At 39.9% G+C, this 25400-nt stretch overlaps 1 protein-coding gene and 1 long non-coding RNA gene across 5 annotated transcripts in view; one reads left to right on the forward strand and one right to left on the reverse strand.

The window, feature by feature from the left end:
* pins (G-protein-signaling modulator pins) overlaps nt 1-25400 on the reverse strand; it is a 59200-nt gene that overhangs the window by 18196 nt on the left and 15604 nt on the right. The gene's annotated exons all lie outside the window — the stretch shown is intronic.
* Nucleotides 11823-22044, forward strand: LOC147752359 (uncharacterized). The gene is made up of 4 exons (XR_015314268.1): nt 11823-12196; nt 16024-16181; nt 18096-18401; nt 21709-22044. It is a non-coding gene; the product is annotated as an uncharacterized LOC147752359 (long non-coding RNA).

Here is a 25400-nt window from a genome sequence, read left to right on the forward strand (position 1 = left end):
TGAAGTAGCGGTATCGAAACAGTTAACGAAACTACAGAGATAGGATAACTGTTTAAAATGCCAAATGTCTAAAGTAACCTCTCATTTAAGCACTGTGTATTAGAGTGATTACGTACACACCTTCGTGATCTTTCCGTAAAGCACTTCAAAAAGCATCTTCAGCCACGTAGAATTTGGTTCTACAAACTCGCAATATTAAGAAGGTATCTTATGTTTTGGGTGCGTAACTTTAGATGAACAGATACAATCTTATAAGTCTATAAATCCAATCCTTCAATTACGTAATCTATTCGACCCACGTCTGTGACCTTACAAAATAGAAAATCGCTGACGTAGCAATATGGACTAGATCATCGGAATGAACAACCCCGGAAGCCTTTCAGACACGCCTATCTATGGATGGGTCAAGCCATCGTTTCGCCTCCTCGGCTATCACAGCAAAAACAGCCCTAGGAGTACATTCGAATCAGGTCAACTTACAAGCGTGTTCTCACAGTGAAAAAAAGGGAAACTTAAGGTTCGTCTGGTCGTCCGATAGAGGAAATCGAAAGCAAAACGATCTTCCATCGATTACCGTGCGTACGAGCTATGTGTACGCTAATTCGCCTCGAGCTCAAACCACTACCGACTCTGCTATCCGTCGAGGAAGAACAGCTAAAGGGAAGAATAAAGCCCAGATTCTGCACGCAGCTTTCTTTGTTCCGTTCAAGACTGTGGAGAATGGAGACAGCCTACAGATGGTCAGCGCAACACAGGTCCGCCTAAACGCATATTCTTGGTAGATATGCATTTGGGGTTTTCGCAGACGATGAATTTCGAAAGCGCTCGGAGGCTGAATCACCGCGACACCTAAGCTGCTGATTGAAGTAGAGCTAGAACTCGTGTAAGGTCCCGATGTAATAGGAAAGAGCCACAAGATATGCAGGTGATACATTATTCGACACAATTTTTTTTGACAATAGCAAACGTTTGTTTTTTTATAGAATAGATTGAGGATATTATAATAGCCATTTGCAATCGTGCAGACCCTTCCAGTGAGTTCTCATTTGAAAAATGAGAGAAAGCTTAATGATCGTCATTATGTGTGTACAAGTTTTGCCCTATAACACCTATCGATAGTATGATTTCAAGGATCGACAAGCTCTCGAAAAAAGAACTATGATGAAAGAAGATAGTTTATTTCGATTATCGTATTATCTTCTTACGAGGGAAGATATTGACTTAGTAATTATGATTTACGTTAAAAAAAATAGGTGTTAGTAAAGAAAAATTTAACTCCATTGCGAGGAGCTATTGTGAAACATATACTAGTTATTTAGTATACGACTAGTACTTGGGCCGTTTTTTTTCTTAGCAAACCTGCGATAGGGCGGTTACCCTGTCGTAAAATGTAAACCACGAAAAACAAGTCCGCCCCTTATATGTTACTTGCCAGCTTTATACTTCTCTGTCGAAGTTACCATGACATACATTTGCACCAGTGTCAAAACCTTACCGGAGTAAGTTCCGCCGTGACAGCTATAGGGAACATAGCGTGATATTTGTAATTATGCAATAAGCAAAATAATGATTGCAGTTGTGCTACAATTCAGATAACCAGTACTACAGTTTTGTACTGCATTATAAGGCCTTCAAGGCACAAAGTAACCACAAGCAGGCCGTGCCAAAGCAGCGGTCAGAGCAAATGTTACTGTACGACAAATAAGAACTTGAAACGCACGACTTTAGATTTATGATAATTCTCAATAGAAGAAGAATACAGCAAAGTGACCACAGTGAACATACGGCAAGCCACATACAGCGCTCTCATTTTCGAACCACTCCTATCTTTTCTGAACCGATGCACTTATTTTGGTCTTCGCCGAAAGCGCCAGCCAGATCGGCGATGCCGCCTGTCGGTTCGCCCCGGAGACAATACGTATTTCTCCATGTAGAAGGACCTAACCCCCTTTAAGTCAAACCACGAAAAAAGTAACGCACGAAACAAAAGACCCGCGCATTCGTTTTTTGACCAAAGATGTCGGAATTCGAGAGTGCTTTCGGTACCGGTTTCTGCCAATGTAGCTGCTGTGGCAACATCTGCGGCGATGACACAACAGTGGCTTTCCGCATACAAATCGGAAAACCCACTAGTCCCCTTTGTATCGCGTTGGCTAGCCAGGCCATGAATTCTCCATAGCCAATAGTGAAGGACCGGGGTGTTTGACTACGATTTTGTTAAATAGCTCGTGTATGGGCAATACGATGCCAACGGTAGCGATCCTTGGAGTAAACATATGCTACAGATGAGATGAACACGGTAGCTCCTGTACACTTTTGTCGCAGTATAAAACTGACCAAGCGAAAGCCAACGAAGGCCACGAAAAGATGGGCCGCCCATCCTTGATGGCATGTGTGAATGCGACCGTCCTCTTATGATTCTCATAATGTTGCACTAAACATTGTAGAATATACTTTACATGTACGTATATATATATACACATATAACAGGTATAGAAATCACACAATAGCACATATGTGTATGGGTTAAGTAGAACTGCTTGTAGCAGCAAATTTTAGAGCAAGCTGTTTCTACAATGAAAAAAAACTTGGCACGACCCAGAATAATGCCTTTTGTTTCGGGCAAGATAGTTGTAATCTAATTCCTATGCGCTGAACGAAGTCCAACCGGCATTACAAACTTTTTGGGTTTTCCTAAGTTGACAGCTAACCGTTTTGCGAATGCGAATGCAATTGCACACGAAGCAAAAACAGCTTTCAGAATAACGGGGAATTTGCGGACTTCAAAACGACTTCAGAATTGCGCAGACTTCAAAACATATCCCCGCCCTATAAAAGTGTATTTCTCGTTACTCTTCTGCTTCGATCAGATTGCTAGTGAAGAAGTTTGATGTGAGTATGAGCACACGATGTCATGGACTATTCACGAAGGTTTCAGCTATACGCCATAGAAAGACTATACGTCTTCCAACAAAAGAGCGTATCAAATTATGTTTTATCGATTAGGTTTTCTGAGAATTCGAACGTGCCCTGCGATAGGCAGGGGCATGGGGCCGTCAAACAACTCAGGCTTGAACCCTTTTCACTATCATCTATAGGACTTTATTAAGCGAGAGATTTCACTCGGTGCTGCCAAAAAACAAGAATCACAAAGGCGAACCTATGAGCAGCTCAGAATTCCAGTTCAAACCGAAACTGCGGTGACAGATATATCGAACACGACCGTCAATGATGGCATTTTTATGATATATAAAAATTAATTCGTCGAAATGTTTGCTTTTCCTTAATTACAGTTATGCAAACAAAATATAACAGGAAATTCCAATTTATATATACATATATATATATATATGGCGTTCGTTTTTCGCTGTGAACGAGCAGTGGGTACAAATACAAATGCGGCCCAACCTTTCGGTCCCTTGTTCGACCATCGCTGATGGAATATATGATTGGATTTGAACCCGAGGTTTTGAATTTACTCAGCAGACTTCTATATTATTAATAATATAGCAGTGTTGACATTGCAGGGCATGCGCAAATATACTGTGATGCAGTATCTTTAAGCTAGATGACGTCGATTTCATGCACGGACTTTCGCACGGAAAATAGAGCAACAAGATTACTATGGCGAATTAAAAAATCGTGCTGTAGACAAATCCTCATCGAGTTAGACCGTGTGTAAACCTACTCTTATAACTTCTTATGACGAGGGTTTCTTCCTATATAATACCAATTTGCAGAACAGTATTTCGCGATGATAGTTGATCTTTTATTGCCATATAACGTCGTCTGAAAGCGAGTTATTCTTCAACCGCCTACCTTGTACTCTGTTGCCGCGTGCACTTGACATTTTTCTATTCTACGCACACTGATCCGCACCGACGAGTGGTTCCGGTAATGGCTTCTTCGGCCACCCCGCTCAATGGCGGCTCAAGCTCGAAAACGAAACAGCAACTGCTCCACTGACGTTCACCCTCGAGTACCATTTATTTACATTGTAACAGACAGAGTTTTTTCAGGCCTAGCAAGTAGCGTCTGTTGAAATCTCTTTACAGGGTAAGTGGGTACCAATTACACGATCATGTTTGCAGAACCAGACAGGATTCTGCGGAAACAAATAAAGGTTGTGCAAAATGTTCATAGAGAGTAACGACGCATGTGGGTGCTGAGACGTTAAATATAAAAAATATATTCGTTTTTAACACAGAGATATATGTATATATCTCATATATATAATGTTATGCCTCATGCGCATTTTTCGTTTCCAGGTTCTATTATTTATACCATATATACAGTACATTCGTTTATGCCTTTTTTACGTAAAAATGACATAAGAAAGGCACAAATAAACGACTCAGTCGGTGATGGCGATATTTTTCTGTGGTCAATTATCATAAAAATATAGGACTAGGTCATCCAAATTCATAAACATGGTTATTTTTTCAGAATATAAATGCTTCCAAAACTAACTAGGAAACACTATTGCGTATATACATCATATCAGCCTATGTGTCGCTGGTCAAATGATATGAAATCGTCCACACAGAGGTGTAGCGTTGGAAGGCCGATTATAGCTATTCTGTTAGCAACGCGCTATTTCTATTTGTCTGAGTGCTTAACGGAACATTCTGCCTGGACCACCTTTTTCTTTTCTAGTTGAACACCTGCTCGAGAGACAGGACTATCTCAATCAGACTAGTAGTTGATTGCTTCCTCGATTGCTTTTTTGTTGGCTTCTTTGAATTCAAGAAACATTGCTACGGTTACCTATGAAATTCGTTTTACCCGAATCTCAAATCGATATTCTAGAGTTCTTAGGCTAGTTCTTCAAGTCAACCTTAACTGGGTTTGACCAACGAGTTCGATTGCTGGCGTTCGATAGTCAGAGAACATTGTCCTAGCCAAGTTCCATGGTCCGAAATACGGCCCCGATGAAGACAGCTGACCATTAGGAGCAAAACTGATTTGTCAATCTATTCAACATCTTTGACCTTACGAACTTCGCAGATACGAAGGGACGAGTGAAGGAGGCGTGCCAACTGGTTCATCTTACCTGATTAGATTTTTCTGTCTTGAAATAGATAGCTGAGTGTTGATAGCGGTAGAGATTCACAGCTTACGAAGCTGCAGCATCCATTTCATAAGGGTGCGCGTTGAATATGGAGACTGTCAGGGTTACTCCGTCAGAGGCTGATTCAATTTTACAGTCTCTCGTTGGCATTGCTCGAGTGTGGATAGCAATATCCGGCTGGCTGAACTCAAACTGCAATTGTAGAATTGGAGATCCGTTAGTGTGTAAATCCGATTGATTTAGTTAGCGTGAATCATTGGTTACAAGTTAGTAGGCTTGGGCAGTTGCTGCTATTTTTTGAGCCCATAGAATTAATTGCTATTCAGCGCCTACGGTGTTACCTAAATGAGACTACTCGAATGTTGTAGAAGTAATGAGGAGACCCAAGCTGTCGATCGGAATTGGTTCATGACCGTGTCAGAAGTGCTCGCTAATAAACTATAAGGGGTGACTGAAGCGAGCTTTATTACGCAGTTATGCTTTATTATGCGCAGTCTGTTGACGGGCATTTTTGCAAATCTGAAGCAAGATGACGACACCAACGTCAGGTCGTTGCATCGACCCTATTATTAGATTAGACCCTAAATGATACAGGGAAGTTCAATGTGGTTTTACATGTTTATTAAAGACATTTTTCTATGCAACGTCTATCAGCGTCCACCTCGGGATCCTCAACGCACGAGTCCGCTGTGGCGTGACTATTATTACTATTCAACTTGGGTAAGCCAACAATTGACATTAAATGATAAAAACTACCTCGCCATTGCTGCTGCTACTATCTACGTACGTTGTGTGCACTTCAACGAGCAATTCCAAGCGACCCTGATATCTAACAGTGTTAACTAGCCCACCATCGATGTGTGTGTTAGTGTTTGAAAACTGTTTTTCTATACGTGGATAGAACTTTTCTATTCATTCGGTAATCTACGTGATGATTGCCCTTAATGGGCTCTTCCGTAATAATGGCTTCGCGATCTTGGGTTGCGATGACAACGTAGGCAGTACGATTGCGGTGGCCATTAAACTCCTCAAGGTAGCACGGGAATGCACATACACAAAAGCTTGCTTACAACAGCAGGATACAACGCATGTCATGAAAATAAGATTTATTGGCGGTAATCTATTTCCATTTGGAATAAGGTCCGCTGTGGAGTTGTGCCGCTTTCCAAGACGGCGCCAAGAAGAAGAGTCTTGCTGTCGGGGATCTCTTCGGGATTTTCGGTAATCAGGTGTGTCGAGGGTTCATTTATATTCCTGCTTAGCAAATTCCGACCGCATCTCGAGGCGCTACATGTTCAAACTAGATTTCAAAGTGGAAACGACCAAGTGAATCTTGAAATTGGTAGCTTAAGCAATCAGGCCTGGGCGGTACCAAACTCATGATACTGGCGGCCATTGAAACAGCGTCTTAGATCGTGACTATTCAATAGGCCAACTTATACGATCATGTAGAATAGGGCGAAATAGTCTTCGAAAAAGGTAACTGGAATATATATAATAATAGAGTTACTAATATATACTGTTCAGTGTTTTCTCAAAAAGCACTGTCAGACACAGGCTTATGGAAGACGGTGTAGCGCAGCTTTAAATCAATAGTAGTCAATAATTTATACATTTTTAATGGGGTAAATAACGCAAATTGATATAGTAATGTCGCAACAATCATAGTCAGCGGGAACCTAGTCCATTAAATTCTGTTGGCATCGCAGAGAGAAGTACATGCTTTAAAAGCGACATCTTCAATTCCACTATAGTGTGTCAATCACCGGTAACGACACAAAACGTAATTATGGTCTTCGCGTTCAAAAAAGTTACGAATATGTGAAAATATTTAGCGATCCTCTTTGCTCTTTATGGGCAAATATAAGCAGATGTTGTACATGATGGCTGACGCCGATCGAAGAAAGGAAATCAACAAGGTGATTCCACAAAACCCAAAATTAACGGAACAGCGGTATAACATTGGGTACGCAATAGTTACCCTTATCGCAAATAATAAAATAATGCGAAAGAAATAAATTTCGGATCTGCGATCACTCTTAAGTGAATTTACTAAGCCAAATTATTATTGCTAGGATATCGCCAAGAGGCGTGCAGGCTTTAAGTACTGACTTACTTGCCGCTTCGGTCAAATACCCAGTAAAGACTTGACCGAAGTGATAAAATTCCATTGGTAGAACAGCAAAAAACCTGCGCATTGTCCATTCCACTTGTACTGTTAGTTTACCTTCTTTGATTTGTTTGCGTGCTTAAAAATGACTACATATTTATATACACAACTACCATAAACCATTTGTGTAAGTAAGGGAAGTTGTTTACCCTGTAACGTACATATCGTTTACTCCTCCACGGTATGACCTCATCGCTATTGAAAACACAAGCGAATTGAGGAATTAACTTTTACCCAAAACGGTAGACTTTAATACAGGCCGCTGGACTGTCTAGATAGCTAAACCACCTTTACTCCAGCAGTAACAACAGCCACCGATTACTAACTCTCCTTACGCACGCTTAGGGCAGCGAAAACTTCAATAGCTTTCGCAAGTAGCTGCTTGTATATAAGGTGAACGCGAGATAAAGTTCGTTCAAGCCTCGACAATAATATATACTATGCGAGAGGTGTGTAATTAAATGCCCGCGGAATATAGTAGGCGGTAGCCCCAAGGGCTTCAAACCGGTAACTTTTTGGTTCTAATATGGCTGGACACATGCAAGTCAATGCAGTCTTGTGATGAGAATTTTTTAATAGAGAATAGTAAGTTACTTTATTAACTTACGATTATACTCATAGTGAATAAAAAAAGGCATAAATAAGAAATAGCGGAAGGCATTTAAGGTCAACACAAAAAGGTCCTGAGTCGTAATAGGCTCGATTAAAAGTTACTTTGGAAACTACTGACTATTAGATGAAAACTTCATCAATCTAATGACATTCCGACTAATTAACAGGCGTTTATAGCCAATATGTGGTGGCGGATCAAAACGTATTCGTCCTCCGTTTCGTTACCAGGGTAGTATAAACGAAGCAGGAACAGCCATGTAATAATTAGGACCAGAATTGAGATAACAATAGATCTGGGGTACCTAGAAGCCCGAAGATTCATTAAACCCCAAGCGGCGCAACCGACTGAGACCATAGGTTTCAGCATGTGCGCGACCAATAAGTTGGCCCATTGTCGTCCACTTACAGATAGCGTGCAACGGTTCGTGTCCTTATGTTGCGGAAAATCGAAATTTATTTCGCTGACCAAAAGATACTAGAAAAGCAACGCAGGCCGGTCGTTAGCACGGCAAAAAAGCCGCCAAAAGTGTCCTGCTGAGTGGTGGGGGTACAGGAACCAAAAAGATGGACCCAGCCCAGGTTTCTCGATTTGGAGGTGCATATAGTTTCGTGGAACAGTTTGATGTCTCTCGAAGGGGTCTGAAGCCACGTAGGATACGGGGGAGCTATGCTAAGCGAAGTTTGTGCGCCAGAGGGGACAGGTCTGCTTACTTTTGCAATAAGGTAAAAAAGCGTTCGTACACAATCATGACATATGGGCGCGTTTCCAACAAGATCCTGTGACAGACGCATGACGTAGATAGCCATGCAAATTTCTCTTAGTCAATGAGCTATCGCAGACCTGCCAGTCAGAGCATTTGCACTTCGTAGCCAGTGCGTTCTCACGGACCTGGCCAATCAGCTGGTATTGGAGTAATGTAACCGCCGATGAAATTCCAGATTTAATTAGACGCAAGATTAGATTATATGCTAGAACGTTACGGAAAATTGGAGTGGAAATGGTATCTATTCGTAAAAAGAACATTGCAAATACCGTACGTTGTTGATTTTTTGTACGTTTGTAAGAAATGCTGATAACGGGACGTTGAAGACTTCTGATCAAAGTTTGGTGGTTCGATTATTAATACGCGTACGCTACTACGATTGAGCACTAGTTTTCTAACGAATAAGTGACAGCTAGAGTATGACGGGAAGCGTCAAACGTAATTATTTATGCGTACTTATTACCAAATTGAGCATGTGTTTTGTGTCTCGTAATTTATAGTTAAGGCCTAATCCGAGACGTACGCCCGATCGAGATCCAATACTGAATTGTTAAAAAATGAATATGGTTGCAATATTATTATTAGTCGAAAGCAGAAAAGCTACAAACGATGTAGCTTCGCGAAAATTGTCACCGCTCCTATAGATCAATATATTCCTTATTGTCCCAAGCTAAGTGTTCTCTTTTTCTCTTCTTTGGATATTATAACCTTCGGACCTCTATTAGCGAACCTACATTTGTACATTTTAGTAAAAGTCTACTTTATTTTATGACATAATATTTACTGTAGACACATATTGGCATCTGTAAGTTCACATATGATCTATATTGTTAGTAAGCACAGTACAATACGATATAGTTCTTGAATCGTCAGCGCCTCTTTTTGCCGATTGTCACGGATGTCATCTGGAGAGGACGAAAGTCCATTCAGTCGAAGAGGAGAGTCAATATCCTTTGAAAGTTTCGTTCTAACGATGCTCTGCTTCACGGCGACTATCACACGCACGCCGTACATGTGTAGAACTGCTTACAGGGTCTCCTACATTTCTTAGAAGATCTAAGCAAATATCCAAATTACGCCGCCGACTATAAGCTTCATACATGGAGCAGATACACTAGCCACTACTTAAACTTGAAGCGCAAACACCGTCAGCATCCTGCCTATAGTCAGCAACGTAGCTGATATCCAGCTGCAATACAATTAGATGTACTTCTTTGCGTACTGAATTTGAAAGGGAGCTGATGCTAGTAGACTTCGAATACATATCGAAATGATACAGGAAGTCTATCATAGCTTCGTGACGTTTCTACATGTGCTGAATTCGGCACTGTGTCGTCACGCTAAGCGTTTGGAGGTAAGGTAGTGACAGTTTTAGAAAGCGCATGTTTTCGCGGCTCTGTTTTTGATGGAGAACAGACGAAGTAGCAAAAAAAAAACGCTCCTCAACATGACAGCGCGTAAGGGAACACACCTTGTAGAGATACATCCAATACATTTGTATAGATATCTTGTCTTAATATTTCAGTTTGCAATCATAATGCCTATAGAGAAACATATTCGTTACGACTTCCGGTTGATGAGCTCGCTGGATATGTACACAATAAGGGAAACAATTCTTTTTCAACAAATATCGCTCAAGAGGTGTCGTACCTCCAAAAAGAGGTATTTCGATGATCCTATAGCTATGATCGTTTCTTCTTTGTGGTTTTTGAAACAGTTAGTTCCGTAGCCTGTGTTGAGGCCACTCCTGGACGCACTATGATGACTTGGTAATCGTTAGTTCGGCGGGATTCAACACCGATGCGCTATAGAGATACCTAAGCGAGTACGGCTATCGTAGGTCTATAACATCGCATAAAATTATGGTGTTGATTGGTATTAGCACGCTAGTTGATTACATCATTCATCAGTTGAGAGCATTCGATTGAAATTTAGAGGGGAATCATTATTGAAGATCCATACCATTAATTCCAAAACACCAGGTAAACGCGTGATTGTGAACGATTATTGAAATGCGCTATATCGAGACGCATGTTTGCATCCTTCTTGAATGAGACTTCAGGAGTTTTCTATCCTTATTAGACCTGGCTGTCGAATGGCTTGTGATAACGAAGTACGTTCTATATATCTCACGTACCGCGATCAATTGGGGCCTTTGTTCGATAGCGTCCCTTGACGATGTTGGGCCAGAAAGGTTGCTTTAGTGATGTCAGATTTGAGAACTACAAAAAATAGGTTTGTTATGCAGTCTGATCAATACGACGTATGCAGCTTCCGCATTACTGGCATGACGTAGTCGTAGAAATGGGAACGAACTCTGGGTCGGTGGTCTACGATACTGGATGATGGGAAATGACTGCATTTTGAACTGCATTTGAAAAAAAACATTATCTGTGTCAAGGACATTTACACACCAACACTGTTCGAGGACGTATGAAAAGCATTCAGTGTTTGGCAATAACACCCATAAAACTCTTAGCCCCTATAAAAGCTAGAAAATGCCCTTTGTTGGGTTCTGTAAAATTGTTTCTTTATTTTTTATTTTTACACAGATATATAGGAGGATATACACTTGAACATAGTTCTACTTTAAAGGTTTGAACTTTTGTTCAAACAGAGCTTTGTTTAAACATGGGTAGAGTACATAATACGTTTGTATATCATGTACCGAACTTTCTAAAAAAATATTTTAAAAACTTGTAATTAAAATTTATCAAAAATACCGCTGATATAAGCAATTCGGTTAATCCCAATAAATAAAGTTCGAAAAGTGGCGTTTTAAAAAATGTTATTATTAACTAAATAAGCATTCCAGTAAACTTTAGTGACACTGTAGAGCCAAGGTTGAGCATATATATATATATATATATATATACAAAACGTTTTTTCGCAGACGGAAAGTGCAACGACATCTGTGACGGTAGCTTCGCGAAACTATTAAGAACACAAATGATTCGTAAAAACCATTACGTTTGAGCTGTAGATCGAGCTCGGTACCTCACGTTTGTAAGCTTATACGCTACCTTATCACCGTTGCAATAGAAAAGGTTATTTTAAAAAACTAACGAACGAATCTTTCATCTTAAAACGTGATTATTCTACGCAGCGTATTTATGCCGTTTACGAGACAGAATAAAAACAGGATCAGAAGTTTTTGCTCTAACCCACGACTTTTTTTTGCATTTCTCTGCCTATTACGAAGAAAACGCTGCTTATAGATTCGTCCTTGGGATCAAACCAAACCTCTTAAGAACTTAGAGACCCATGACGACCCACGTTGACTTTGCACGATCAGAGGTCAATCCGGCCACATCTTGCAAGTACTGTCGTCTCTTCCGCACTAATCCAATCCACAGGAACGTCTCATCATCGTTGGTAAGCAGGGCACGTTTGAAACCCGCTTCTGTTCAGTGAGCAGGGCCGCATGTTCGTGGCAAGACTGAAGAAACCTTACCTTGGCAGAGCAAGCACTTATAATATTCCTCCATTCGTGTCAAGGAGACAGTAACAAAGGAAAGCAGCGACCCACAATAAGCAAAGGCAATGGAACGATAACAAACCGTGTTGCCTTCCATTAAGGTAGCCAAACATTTCTGATGGATAAGCAGGTATTTTCTTGTTTAAGCTGTTCGAATAAAGAGTCGCTAGCGATTAGAAGATCATGAATAGAGAAAGATATTATCCCAAGATAGAGAAAAAGATACATTATGTGCCGCTGTATAAGCCTGAAACTGAATTGCTAGCAAATTGTCTTTTTCCGTAAAATTAAAGGGCCATATGCATTTTCGAATTTTATAATAGCCTTACTACATGCGGCCCGTATTTTGTAGCATATACTTACTCTAGCTTGAGTATGCTGAAGGTCGGCTATGGGAAAGAAATAGTATTATCTTCATTAAGGAACACTTCATTTTAAAGAAGTCCTTTTCGAGCCGAAAGCTAAGAATAAGGCATATGTTGTGATCACACACAGCTTTGGGCAAGCGAGGAGCAACAGTAGGTCATTTGATCAAGGCCTAACTGGGATACACAGTTTACGTACGATAAGCACGTATTATTAATACAAGGGCTCTTAAAGTACGTGTTCTGGACACATCCAGTCGAACACCGCTATTGGTTCAGGTAGGCGTCGCCAACTGAAAACGCCGTTCTGATCTTTTCAACGCCAACACTAATTAAACAGGGTATTCGAATGTGGTCATTCTAACGAATCGCGCAAATTTATTTCGTGCCGACGCTCGCCATTATGCGTTAATGAACATTCTCTCCTCGATGCGCCTACTACCGGCTGTCAGGACTAGAGCTGCAGGTCTAATGATGTCCTGTTGCCGATGCGGCCGATACTGTACATTTTGAAGCTGTGTCACACTTTTGACATACGTGATTGAGTACTACTTCAACGTGATCGAAATTTTACTAAAATATCATATCGAACATTTAATCAAACTTAATAACAACGCTTATGTCCATAACAGAACAAACTGAGACGTTCATGTATGTTGTTTCTGGGGTTACCGTTGTACAGGGCTCTAAGTTGGCCTTATATTGCATAAGAAAATATGACTCATTCACTATTACGGAGGCTTGAGTGGCCTTAGCATAAAGGCCATTCTCAGGATCTTCTTGGCCGTTCCTAGCACGCAGATGTGCGCTATCACATTACGAAACCTAAACGCATTACGTCAGAACCGGGGGCAGCGGCGGCAGCAGTCAGTAATTAAAGCATTTTTGCATTCGCGCTATTTGTCTCTTAAGAAGAACTAATATCTAAAGCTGAGCGCACCACGTCAAGGACATTCAGCTTTCCCTTTTCGCGTCTCGTACTCTCGCTCTACGAATCCAAACGAAGTCATTTACTAAGACCTCCTGTTGGTTAAAAACTGGCAAATCTGTTAATTGTTCTGAAAAGCTGCGTTGCTACAGTCTGAGCAGTAGAGCCTGCAAATACGTGGATAATTTCTTAGATTCACTCTTGCAGTCTTAACGGATTTCTGATGGCCTATGAAGGTTTTTGTGAGCAGAAACCGCTGCCTGAAGGCGGTGCCAATCGTTTTTTTTGGCAGTAAAGCCGCTTATAGTGAATGACTGAAAGCATAGTCTTGTAGTTTCCAGTAACGTGCCTTGTTTTTCAACCTCATTGTTATTTTGGCTATTCAAATGAAGTTTGGTGTGAGGCATATGTGGCTTTTGGTGTATTATAAGGTAAATGTATACAGCTAATGCGTGTCCAAAGTTACTCCGTAACTTCTCGGCATGAACCTTGATCCATCACTAACGGGTTGGTTTTTTGGCAGAGGAATTGGTTATTAGAACCTGTCTGACATAACCTCCTGAACCAATTGGAATCATACCTTTAATAGGATGCCTGTTACGATCATTTATGGGTCAGACTAGCACATTATTATCATTATTCTTACAGCACATTGGGGGCAGTACCCCGAGCTAAATCTGTTTAAATATAGACGAAATAACAAAAATTACTATTATTATTATTATTATTATTATGCTCGCCTAGACAAATTTTGCAAAAAAAAATTACTCGACCTTACATTGATCTTAAATTATACTAGAGTTGTGGCTTATTCGTTTAAATTAGTTGTTTCAGTAATAATCAATCGATGTTTCTCACATATGATCCAAGGTTCAAGCTGCTCTCTTAAGAGGATCCTCTTATCCTGCAAGGTAAAGTACTGAAATTTTTTATCAGTATCCCTCTGAACTAACTACCCTATTCATCCTGACTGCAAGCAACATACCGTATAACATCTAATCATAGATGCAGACATAGGCAATTGTAACGACTTAAAATGAAGCCTTCAAATTGGAATTACATTGCAGATCCTTGCTAGCCATATGCTGCAGTTGTCCTGCAATAACACGGCTTGCTTTTCATCTCTGGAAAAAACGTGACGCATAAGCTTTTCTGGGTTTATTTTTGAAATGAGAAATTGTTGTCGTCCTCAGTGCAGCCGTCTCAAGTCCTGATTGTGAGGTCGAGCGGTTTCTCATTTTGTAGGCTGGCAGACTGATTTTTTTTAAGCTTAGATTTGAATTTGGCCACGCATTGCTGTTATTGAGCTTAAACACATTTGGAGCAAAACGACAAAAATTAAACGTTATCCTATTAAACTTAACGGTGTTTATTTAAACGATAGATATTGTTTATGATTTTATTAGGCAGCTTTTGCTGGTCATATAAAATACGCAAGTCGTTTTATGCAGATGTCCTGTGTTCATTGTAAATATTTAAGCCTTGACACATTTCGTACTTTCTACGTTAAAAATGAAGATCTGCAAATAAAAGCTGTATTTCTTGTCTTCGTCTATATCGATCCGTACTCAATTTGGCGAAAATTCAGGGTAAGAATAAGATTCACTTATTGTTAGACTTTCGAATAACGATGACTGTTTTGTTTGTAACACAAATTTCTACACTTCCCTTCGCTAAACCCCGGCCTGAATCGTTCCATATCTTCCGTCTTATCATTATTATTATTATTATTACATTACAGCTGTAAAGCTCATTCTTATCGCTATGCAACCTCGCGGGTTTGGGAATTTGAAAATATCCCTTTTTTCAGGCCCACCTTAGACTTACAAACGTTTTATAAATCTTTAGTCACCTTGTTTCATAGTCTCATTATGTAATTTTATGCTGCATATCCATACAATAACACCTTTAGACCAAGATATGGGTTATACTTACAAATTGATCTCTTCAAAAATTATACGCTCCTGGTGCTTTCATCAAGGGACTTTGAATCATACCTCAAATTGAGCCAGTTCTTCTGAATGAGTTGACTCAGACTCCCTTCTCTAAATCTATACGTATATATTCCTGGGGTAAACCTTCATTTAATCGCTAATAGTGATGCCTTTACGGCCACGACTATACGCATTGATGGAGATCTTTTAACAGACTTACAAACATCAAAAAAACTTCCTGGCTTACTTCTTTATTCAACCAAACGATAATCCGGAATCGCTGCGGTGGCTATTTTTTTTTTATTTGCCGCCTTAGTCCCCATCAGCTCTTTTTCCAGGCGACAAATTCCTGTTTATCGCTGCGGCTGTGATCAGCGGCGAGTATTAGGTTCACACGTTTCTGGCCTCGAACATTTTTTGACGTTGAAAGTTTTCGAATTTGTTCGGACGTCCCGTGCTCACTCGCGGGCAATTCAGTGGAGTAGAACAGCCGGAGGTGGGGTCACATATTCATCTATACACCGGATCAATCTAAGCGCTTGTCGTAGGGTGGCAAAATACTTCGACACGTACATCCTGCGCTTTTTATTGTGCACTTCTAGGCAGCAAAGATCATGGGAAAATCACCGGAAGTTTACTACACAGACTGGTCTAGCGCTATCAATCGTAAGGTAATTTTGACATCGAGATGTCATTTTCAGTTAAGGGCCAGCTGTTTCGCCTTGGAGAAACTAAAAAAACACTGGCGGCCAACCAGCGAAAGGATACCCGCTTCAGCTATCGCTTCGGTTGTCGAATGCAAACCACACTGCAGAAATATCGCTCAAATTAGACAATCGCCTGCTTCGCCTGTTTATTGGTAAGACAGGCTGCGGTAGACAGGCTCAAAGGCCTACTAAATCGATACTGAACTTGATAATATTATAAAATAATGGTCTAGAAGGAGGCCTTCGACGACAGTTAAGCTTATTAAGGAGTATACGTTGCATGCGAACATGTATAGATGAAGAAGTGAGTTAGGGACGAATTGATACTGGTAAAGGGAACCTTTTCGGTGAAAGACCAAGTTAAAAGGGTTGGAGATGGTGGTTAAAAACGGCCGGAACTAGGCTATGGGTCAAGTCAATTTAATTGAAAGGTTAGAGGTGCTGACAAAAACTTGATTAACATATAATCATTCTTTAGAGGTGTGTATATATATACTGCGAATAATAATTCATCTTTTGTTAATGACAGGTGATGTACGGTGCACGTCAGCGGTAAGCTGGATCAGCGGGCCCTGATTTTTTTTAGGCAAAAGCTTAGGCGCTCAAGTTGGCAGGTCTACATAGTATAAAGAGCACGTTTTCTTTTTTTAATAGAAATGCCCGTTTGAAATGAGAAAGACGTTTACTGTTCTTTTCAGCTAGTTTTTTTTTTATCCATTTCAGTAAAACAACCCATATTTCTCTCTCGATAATTATTTTGATGCATTATAGAAGCAACTTTAAGCTTACAAGGTTAAGACAAATCAGTATCACTATGAATAGCTGCTACAGTTCCCCGTTATCGTAGCTAAAAGAATAATTCTAGTCGAACATCGCCCTATCTGAAGCTAGGATTACCGGGGTTTCTAAAGTATGGAATATTACTATATATATTCTAAAATTATCTATAAAGGTTCATGTACCTCGCTGTGCAGTCACAAAAATTATTATGGTTTGTATGATGTCTTCTATTAAGGTCCATCAATCAGAATACTGCTACCAATTTCATGATTCATGGTGTCAAAAATTCCACGTAGTCCTAAAAAGGTTTCGCTACCCTCAACAGAGACTATATTGCACAACCTCACGAGGGTTTGTGTGTGAAAATACTTTCATGACCTCAAGTTCAACTTTTTTTAACGAACTCGAAAAGTGCAACTCATCAGATTACGTTTCATTTAGGACGCTTCACTTTGCACGACTCGGTTTTTACGTTCAGTGAACGAGTTCATCAGATCTAACCATCTAAATGTGAAAGAAATTAGGTGGAAAAACTTGTAAACATTTTTATTGTAACTGAAAATGCTAGGTGCGGGTGTTCTTGTGTTATTTTTTCGTGTATATATATATATATCTTGTATATTTTTAAGTGTGTCAAGATTGAATTTTCATAGATAAACGAGAAGTGTGTACTCTATTATACCAACTGAGGTTTTGTGGTAACTTTGACTGGCTTTACAGATACCCGTTACATGTAGTTGCGATCGTGAATCCATAAACTAGCGTTTGTCAGCAGAAAAGACGGTCCCTGCTAATTCTCTTCAGCAATACTAGACCCCTAAATGTAATGCAAACATTATAGGTTTACCGGGCCGCTTCTAATTACGTGGGCTCCAATGAATAACAACAAATCTTTTTTGGTCCGCATTCAAATGAAGAATTCTAGATAACCACGTTAAACCCGCGAAATGATCGTACTAACGAAATAGCTATGTTCGCGAACTCTTCATGGTTTTATTGTTGCGCTAAATTCTTTCAAAGGAAGCATCCGTATCCGTTTCATGGGTTGGGTTCCCGGACCTTCGATGACGAGGTTGACTCTGTTGGTAGCCAAAGAAACAATTGCTAAATGGCATAATAATGTCAACTGGCCTTTATTTCCACTTGTCTATATGAGTTAAAATCTAGTACCGATACTAATTGTTAACGCCTGGCAATCTGCGACAATCTAAATAATCATAATTATTATGATTATCACCTTATCTCAATTTAATCTATCAGTAGGCATCCATGTTACATTTTTACAGGGTGCCCAAAATCTACTCTTCTCGTAGTCGTTGAGATTGCCGTCGAGAGTTACGACGAGCAGATGTTGTTCTATTTGAGGCCTGTGCGGCTAACTCGCACTATGGCTTTGGATTGCTAATAACCCAAGTGGTATATGGCAAGTGTACCAAAAAACGGGTAAGGCCAAGCCATCCCGAAAAGCTGTAAGGCCTTAGAATCGATCAAGTAGGCCATGGTCTGCCCAACTGCCAATGCCATTTCCGTTATCTTGGCGATCTACACCGAAGAAAAAAGGTGAATGAAGTAAACGTCAACGATGGCTTTATGTAAGTGCAGGCTCCTAAAAGTAGTTACTTATCAAGTACCGTTATCGGACTTCTTTTCCGATTCCAAAAATCTTCAGGTTGTTAGTGATAATGCAGCTAACATTTGTATCTTATCTTAGTTATACGATGATATGCTATTTCCTCATATCGTAATAGAGCTTTTTGGTTTTCTGTGTGTGTGTGTGGAACAAATGTGGAAAATTGATTGAAAAAGAAAATATAATTAAGATAGATTTATTAGAAAAAAAAAAGAAGTTTAAGCATTATTTGGTTAGATTTTCTGATCATTCTATTGCATTTAACGGTAACTATTACGCGACGAGGGAAAGCACTGCTAGCGCCGACGGCCGTAACAATTTGATGCGGCCTATTTGAATTACCGCAAATTATTCGATTGCTAGGTAAAACAGTTAATGATTTTGTCCCTATTATTTAAAGTTGTTGCAGTATTCTGTAACAGCGTAAGGTTAACTGCCTTGCATTAGGCAGTGGGTTCTTTGCCCAAATTATATAACATTAGCATTGCACGATACATTCGTGTGTGCTTTACTTTATTCGATCGCTTTATCTTTCCTAGAAAATTTATCATAAACACGTCGTAAAGGGGTAAGATCTTTCTAACTAGAAAAAGTGCTCAAACACGAATGTAGTACGTTAGCGTTCATATGATAAAGTCTCGTCTAAATGAAGGCACGTTTTCTATTTCAAGTTAGAAAAACTCAAGGAAAAAGATTACAAGAAGAGGAGGCAACTTTCATCGCGTTTTGATGATACTTACTTAAAAATTGAACGTGATCCCAAGATTTTGTATACGCTTAGGTTTCCGAGCTTGGTTCGATGCTACGTAAATTACATAATCAGCTTTCACCTTAAAGCCAAACCTCAAGCAAAGCCATCGAAAATATTCTTTGTCAAATGATATTAAACATCAACAACACAGAGTTACAAATACTAATTTCATTGCTTTCGACCCCATCTCACTGAACACACCTCAATGTCTCCTCATACCGTTCGTTCAATGATGACACTTCGAAGCTCCGACCTCACCCACCAGCTTCGTGTTTAGCCTAACAGCACTCGACCGAGTCCTCGTCTGGATCGCCTAACCACGGATCAACTCTTCGATCTAGACCAGAGTTGGCTTATGACATAGCCTGAACAGTATCCGTCTGTGTGTCGTTGACAGGCTCCCGCTGGCATTAATACGAGCGGGAAAGCGGGCCCATTTATGTTTTACGACGTTTCCTTTCTTATCCACAAAAGAGCATTCTGTCCAAACCAAGGCCAGCATAAAGGATTGAACACTCTCTGCCAACCTGTGTGGAGCAAATTGGAGGGGTCACGCATATGATTTCATGCAGATGAACGTATCTTGCCAACAGAGGCCAGACTAGACCAAATTTATTTGGGGGTAGCTGAGCCACTCGACTCTGGTGGACGAGCGCTGGTCGTACGAATACACACATTCACCAGCTACATTTTAACGTCCTTCGCGCGTGTATCGATATAAATTATTCGTTATAATGAAAGTATGTATAGGCAAGAGTGGCATAGATGATTTAAATTTGTGCCTTGCTATCAACCTTGTGTGGGAAATACGCGTTTCGCACGTATATCCAGATTCGAGCAAGTTACTTACGCTGAGCTGACCTATCGTACCGGATCCGTTACTGCCGCATCCATTAGATGGAACTCCATATCTCTACCATGCATCGTAGAGTAACACTGTTCGGTGATGTATGAAAAGTGTTTATTGGAAGTAACACTGTCGTGCACCCATTACAGATGAAAATGGGCGTAGCGTCGTGTATAAACCTGGTCCTCGAGGCTTTCATTTAGTTCTCTGCTGTCTTGTCTTATAAAACCGTGTAACCCAGCGTTAGGTTTTCATACGATCAACTTGTCCAATAGGGGAATTGTTGGAGCCATGCGGTAATAATCAATAACGATGTAACTTATTTTAAGTCATTTTAACTCACTCATCTCATAGCGGCAATGCTGTTTTCTTATGGAACGCTTGTTAACTGCTACAGGCGCCTGGCTGTATATGTTGATAATTGCTATATTTGTGCATTTTTCATTTGTTTCTATAATGGCTAATGTATACACGGGACTTTTATTTACCAGAAGAAAAGAGACCTCTTTTATGTCGCAAGTTTTTTTTCTAAATATTCTATTTCTAAATATTCAAAGCAAGTTACCGAAATAGCGAACTCTTTCCATTAGGGTACGGGGATAGTTGGCGTCGTTGTTCACTAGGTTAAGTTTGCCATTAATACAATCAACCCAGCACTTTACAATCTACAACTTACGTCCTATTATTTATCTATTGAGATAATATGTTGCATTTATTAACTAATGACAATGTACTATAATATGCAGGCCCGCTGAAGCTTCCATTTGCAGCTGCCGCTCATTTCATCATTAGTAAACGAGTCGTACCACTTTGGATAGCTGCCGGCGAAGAGCTCCACTTTATATAGGTTCGCAAAAACCCTTCTAGCGGATGTTCTCGCTCTTTATCGATAACACACGTACAAACATTTACCGTTCCTGTTTCCTGCTACATGATACGTCTCACGTAAAAACACATTTTTCTAATCATCAGTTACCAGCTTGTCTTTCTTCTCGTGTTTTAATTCCTTTATCGGTATATCTCATAACACTGGTTTCCAGATATGCTGCAATTTGCCCACTTGCGCTCTTTGTATCTATAAAAAAAACGCTATGAGTATAGAAAAATATAAATGTTAAGAAACAACAACAGCTGATTAGATCCAGAGTGACTTTTCGGGAATTTCAAACGACTCCGATAAAATAACGACAGATCCTCGATCAATTGGCTGTAGAGATCAAGAGATCTCTACAGACGACTTCAGAAATAGCAAAGCGTATACGCTGTGTCCGAAAAATTAAGCATAAATTTAATGAACATGGCTTACAAGCGTGCATCGACCAAGAACTACTTGGCCTGCTACCGAGTCGATCATAATTTCGATTCCCGGCGTTGTAATAAGCTGGTAGCCTCGATAGCGATTTAGGAAACCAATTGGGAAAATTGTTGATGTACAAGATATGTGCCTATCTAGTTATAGAAGCATGTCAATTTAAAATTCAATGCGCCCTTTGAGACTCTAGTTAAGAGCAGAGCTGTTACAAAAATGTCGTGTAGTTCATGATATAACTTACGGTCACCACTGCCACAATCGGCTCGTTACGACGCCAAGGAATAACGTCCATAAATAATATGATTACTTATCTCTTCATCATACAGTTCAATAAGATAATGTATTGTTCATCTTTTCAGCTTTGCGACGCTAATTAGACAAGTCGTGGCTTTAAGAAAAAAGTATCGCTTGCTCCCGAATTGATCTGCTCCCCCGCTCTGCAGTTAATCTACGTATTCTGATGCATTTGAACTAGCTTTTCCTATAATTAGTCGCAGTAAAATAGGCATTCAAGTAAAGGTTTAGCGATAATGATGTTTCGGAAGTACAAAACTTCAGGCACTATTGGACCGAAGTAAACGGGAATTTATCGACTAGAGACTATGCACATAACTTCAACTCGCCTGCGCATCACGGAAAGGATCGAGAACATAGAATTGTTATTGGGTATAAATCTAAACACTGATATGATACTATACCTTACGCGTATTCAATTGCTATTTTCGATTAGTAGTATACTACTACTTCAATTTTAGCTCAGCGCAAGGCTAGGTATACACGGAGGGTTGTTCCGGATGTTTGGCAAAATAGGAAAAAAAAAGTGTCCTAGTGTTGAGTTTGCAAAATGCCAACCGAAAAAAATTAGCGCAAAATTCTGTGGATATCAACTGGGTAAACTAAGCAGCTAAGTTGATAAATGAATGATCCTTGAATTGTCGTTAAAATGTCCAAGTGATTTTGCCATAGGACAAAACTCGGTCCTGACTAGCTTTCAAGGGGCTAAAAGCCACCTTCCACCTGAACTGGAAACTTTTTTCTTTGTACTTTCCCGTCAAACCTTAGAACTATTTAGATTTGAAATGTTGTTATTCATTATCTAGATTGATACAAGATCTATAGATTAAAGTTTTTGACTATTTTGATTTAGTGAGCCGCGATTCTTACCGGAATGAAAGTCGCCCGTTCCCTGAAGGAAACTAGGAAGTCGAATGATCTCAACTCAAAGTCTCAACTCAAAGAAATCGTCTCAACAGAGACGATTTCTTCAAGGTTTACCATAGAAAATCTTCTGTCTATCGCTAACCTATTGCCCCAAAAGCAATGGTATCGATCAAACAAATTGAGTCTTTACAAATTGAGGCACCAGTTAGCGTTTCTAATTGTGATTCAATATTGCAATGGCCGCGTTATCTACTTGGCTCTACTCTTTAGGGTCACATCAAAGCTCATGCTGCAAATGGATGAGACAATTTTCGTTTTTGGCTGACCGTTTCGCCTCGAACCCCCCACCATAAACCAATCCACTTCGGGATTATAACGTTGCCATCGCGCCAAACTGCCTATTCAGCTGATTAATATGACCTTTATTTGTTACCCAGGTTACGCAAGACACTATCAAATTATACGCTTTGATAGTATTTAAGATCGTTCGACGATATCTATGTGATCCCGTTTCGCCAATTTTACGTACAGCCTGAAGCGTAACACTAGATAAATAAACTATAATTACTTAGTGGACATTCCTTTTTATTATTATAGTATTGGTAATATTATATACTGAATTGTACCGTACGATTACGGTTAGGTTGTTGGAGTCGCTTTTCAGTGATATTTAGTTTTTTTATTATATCAATTTTAATATTATTTTTATTTGTAAATTACACCATTTGAATTATATCGACGTCAATGTGTTGTCGCGTTTCGTTTTGTCGTTTGTTGCAGTCCATGTTTTCTTCACACTGACGGCTAGTTACACTCAATATGTTATATGAAGAAAAACGTCCTATCGAAGCATAACGAACTGCTCGTATCATCGCACCTTTTTTAATTATCTCTTGGGGTAACTCCCAGGGAACCCTTGATCTGCTTGACGCGTTACGTCGAACGTGTATGTTAGCTAAAAACTGGGCCGAGATGATCAAGAAATAGCGTTATTGATTGTACTGCAAAAATACTGGTACAAAGTAAAAACAAAAAAAGATATGCTGTGAAGACAATGGCTGCAATTTAGTAAATTGTAGAGTACATATGCAAGCACAGTGGGACGCGGACCCATCGAATTGATCGACCATTTTTATACCTATGAGCCTCGATGCGAGACAGAGTGTTGGGGCTGTATTGTAACGCTTGTAGCATGCGTTTACCAATTGTTATTGATCCTCTGAATAGAGCTGACTAACTTGTTTAAGGCACATACGAAGTTGGTCTTTGGTGTGCCTTAAGAATAAATAAACATTTTTAAGTATTGCCCGATTGATTGATCGTTTGATTTTTTCCACTGTCCTATTCTTAAGTATGTCATCTCGTACGATCCTCGGGATTTCCTTCCATTAATCCGATCAGTATTTGGAACCCTCTGAATTCGCTGTACGATGACATGAATCACGTTTGTTGCCTATGTTTGACTGTTCATCTGAGTGAAGAATCCGGTCGTCGAATTCCGGTCGGAATGACTAACATATTGTGAACGTAGAAATAGTATTTGTTGTTATTAGAGTAGGGAATTCTTCAAAAAAAAAAAAAAAGATGGTACCAAATATTAAAATGCAAATTCGAAACAGTAACGTAATATAACAATCTAATGGTGGTATAATCGTCTAATCGGCTCCTGCCTGCTTAGGGCCATTCAGGCAAAGCAAAAGGAAAATCAGTGAACGTCAGTTACCACTGGATGCGCGCGAATGTACTAATGCTCACTTCAAATATCCGAATTTATTTTTCGATGAAACCTTCAGTGTACTTATATATCGGTGAAACCTATGAAGATCACATGGTTCGCGTGAGCCTTCGGCGCACAAATAGATTATAGACAGATTGCAGAGTGCATCGGTTTAGATAACATGTCAGTTTGATTTTTCTGACGTAGCAAAGTGTATAGGAAAGCCCTGTCCATCCGTTGGCTTCCAGCTAGTAATAGTTTGGAGACGTTTCGAGTGTTACGTCGTTTTCGGATTTCTTTAGTTAAACATTGCCTCGAATGACGTTATCTACGCCCCCACTCGGATCTGGATTACTTCACGTATCACGTAGGCAAATACGTTATCATCGCACCGTCACAGAAGCAATAGTTTAAAGCACTATTTAAATTGTGGTGGCATGTGAGAGGCCAAGGTCTATTTTCTTCAACTGCAACGTTCCGATAAGTTATTCAACTCATTCCCTAAAAAGTCCGTTTTCAAACCAGATTTAGGAACGAACCCACGATTCAATCGGTTTATCTAATACTTGTCGGATGCAACCGACGGTTCACCATTAGGTCTCAATGTAAGATGTAAAAAATAAAATATATTAATAAATAAAATAGTCTCTCATGACATGGGTAGATTCAAAATGGGGCTGTCTTTATTAACACTGTGGCATTGGCTGGTTTTGCTCGAGAACACTACATAAAGCGAGGAAAACATGCTTTTTTTCTAATCCTTTCTACGGTCCATCAAAATTACGACAATAGAAGAGTGCTGAGTCTCGCCTACCGAACGCGGCCCTCTCCAGAGATTCAACCCCACTTTTTTCAAGTTTAAAAACCACTTTGTAGCACTAGTAGTTCTTCGATTTTTTACGATCGTACACAGATGACACGTCTTTACTGTTCCTCTATTGAGACCTGACCCTATCGGATAATTCAGCCTTACCATTTCCAGTTTTATTAAACTGATGCTACTTTTGTAAATATTGACTGCAATCTGCTTTGCAGCTAACTCATTGAAGATATACCGTGAAAAGACAATGGTAATGGTTTCCTGAATGCTGCATGTGTCAACGGAAGTACCCAAATGGGTTTCTCTTGAGAATCATCCCATTAGGTGCTCAAAAGGCTCACAAATGATCAGTT

This window comes from Varroa jacobsoni, unplaced genomic scaffold (genome assembly GCF_002532875.2).
Source record: "Varroa jacobsoni isolate VJ856 unplaced genomic scaffold, vjacob_1.0 scaffold_1298, whole genome shotgun sequence".
NCBI classification, from domain to species: domain Eukaryota; kingdom Metazoa; phylum Arthropoda; class Arachnida; order Mesostigmata; family Varroidae; genus Varroa; species Varroa jacobsoni.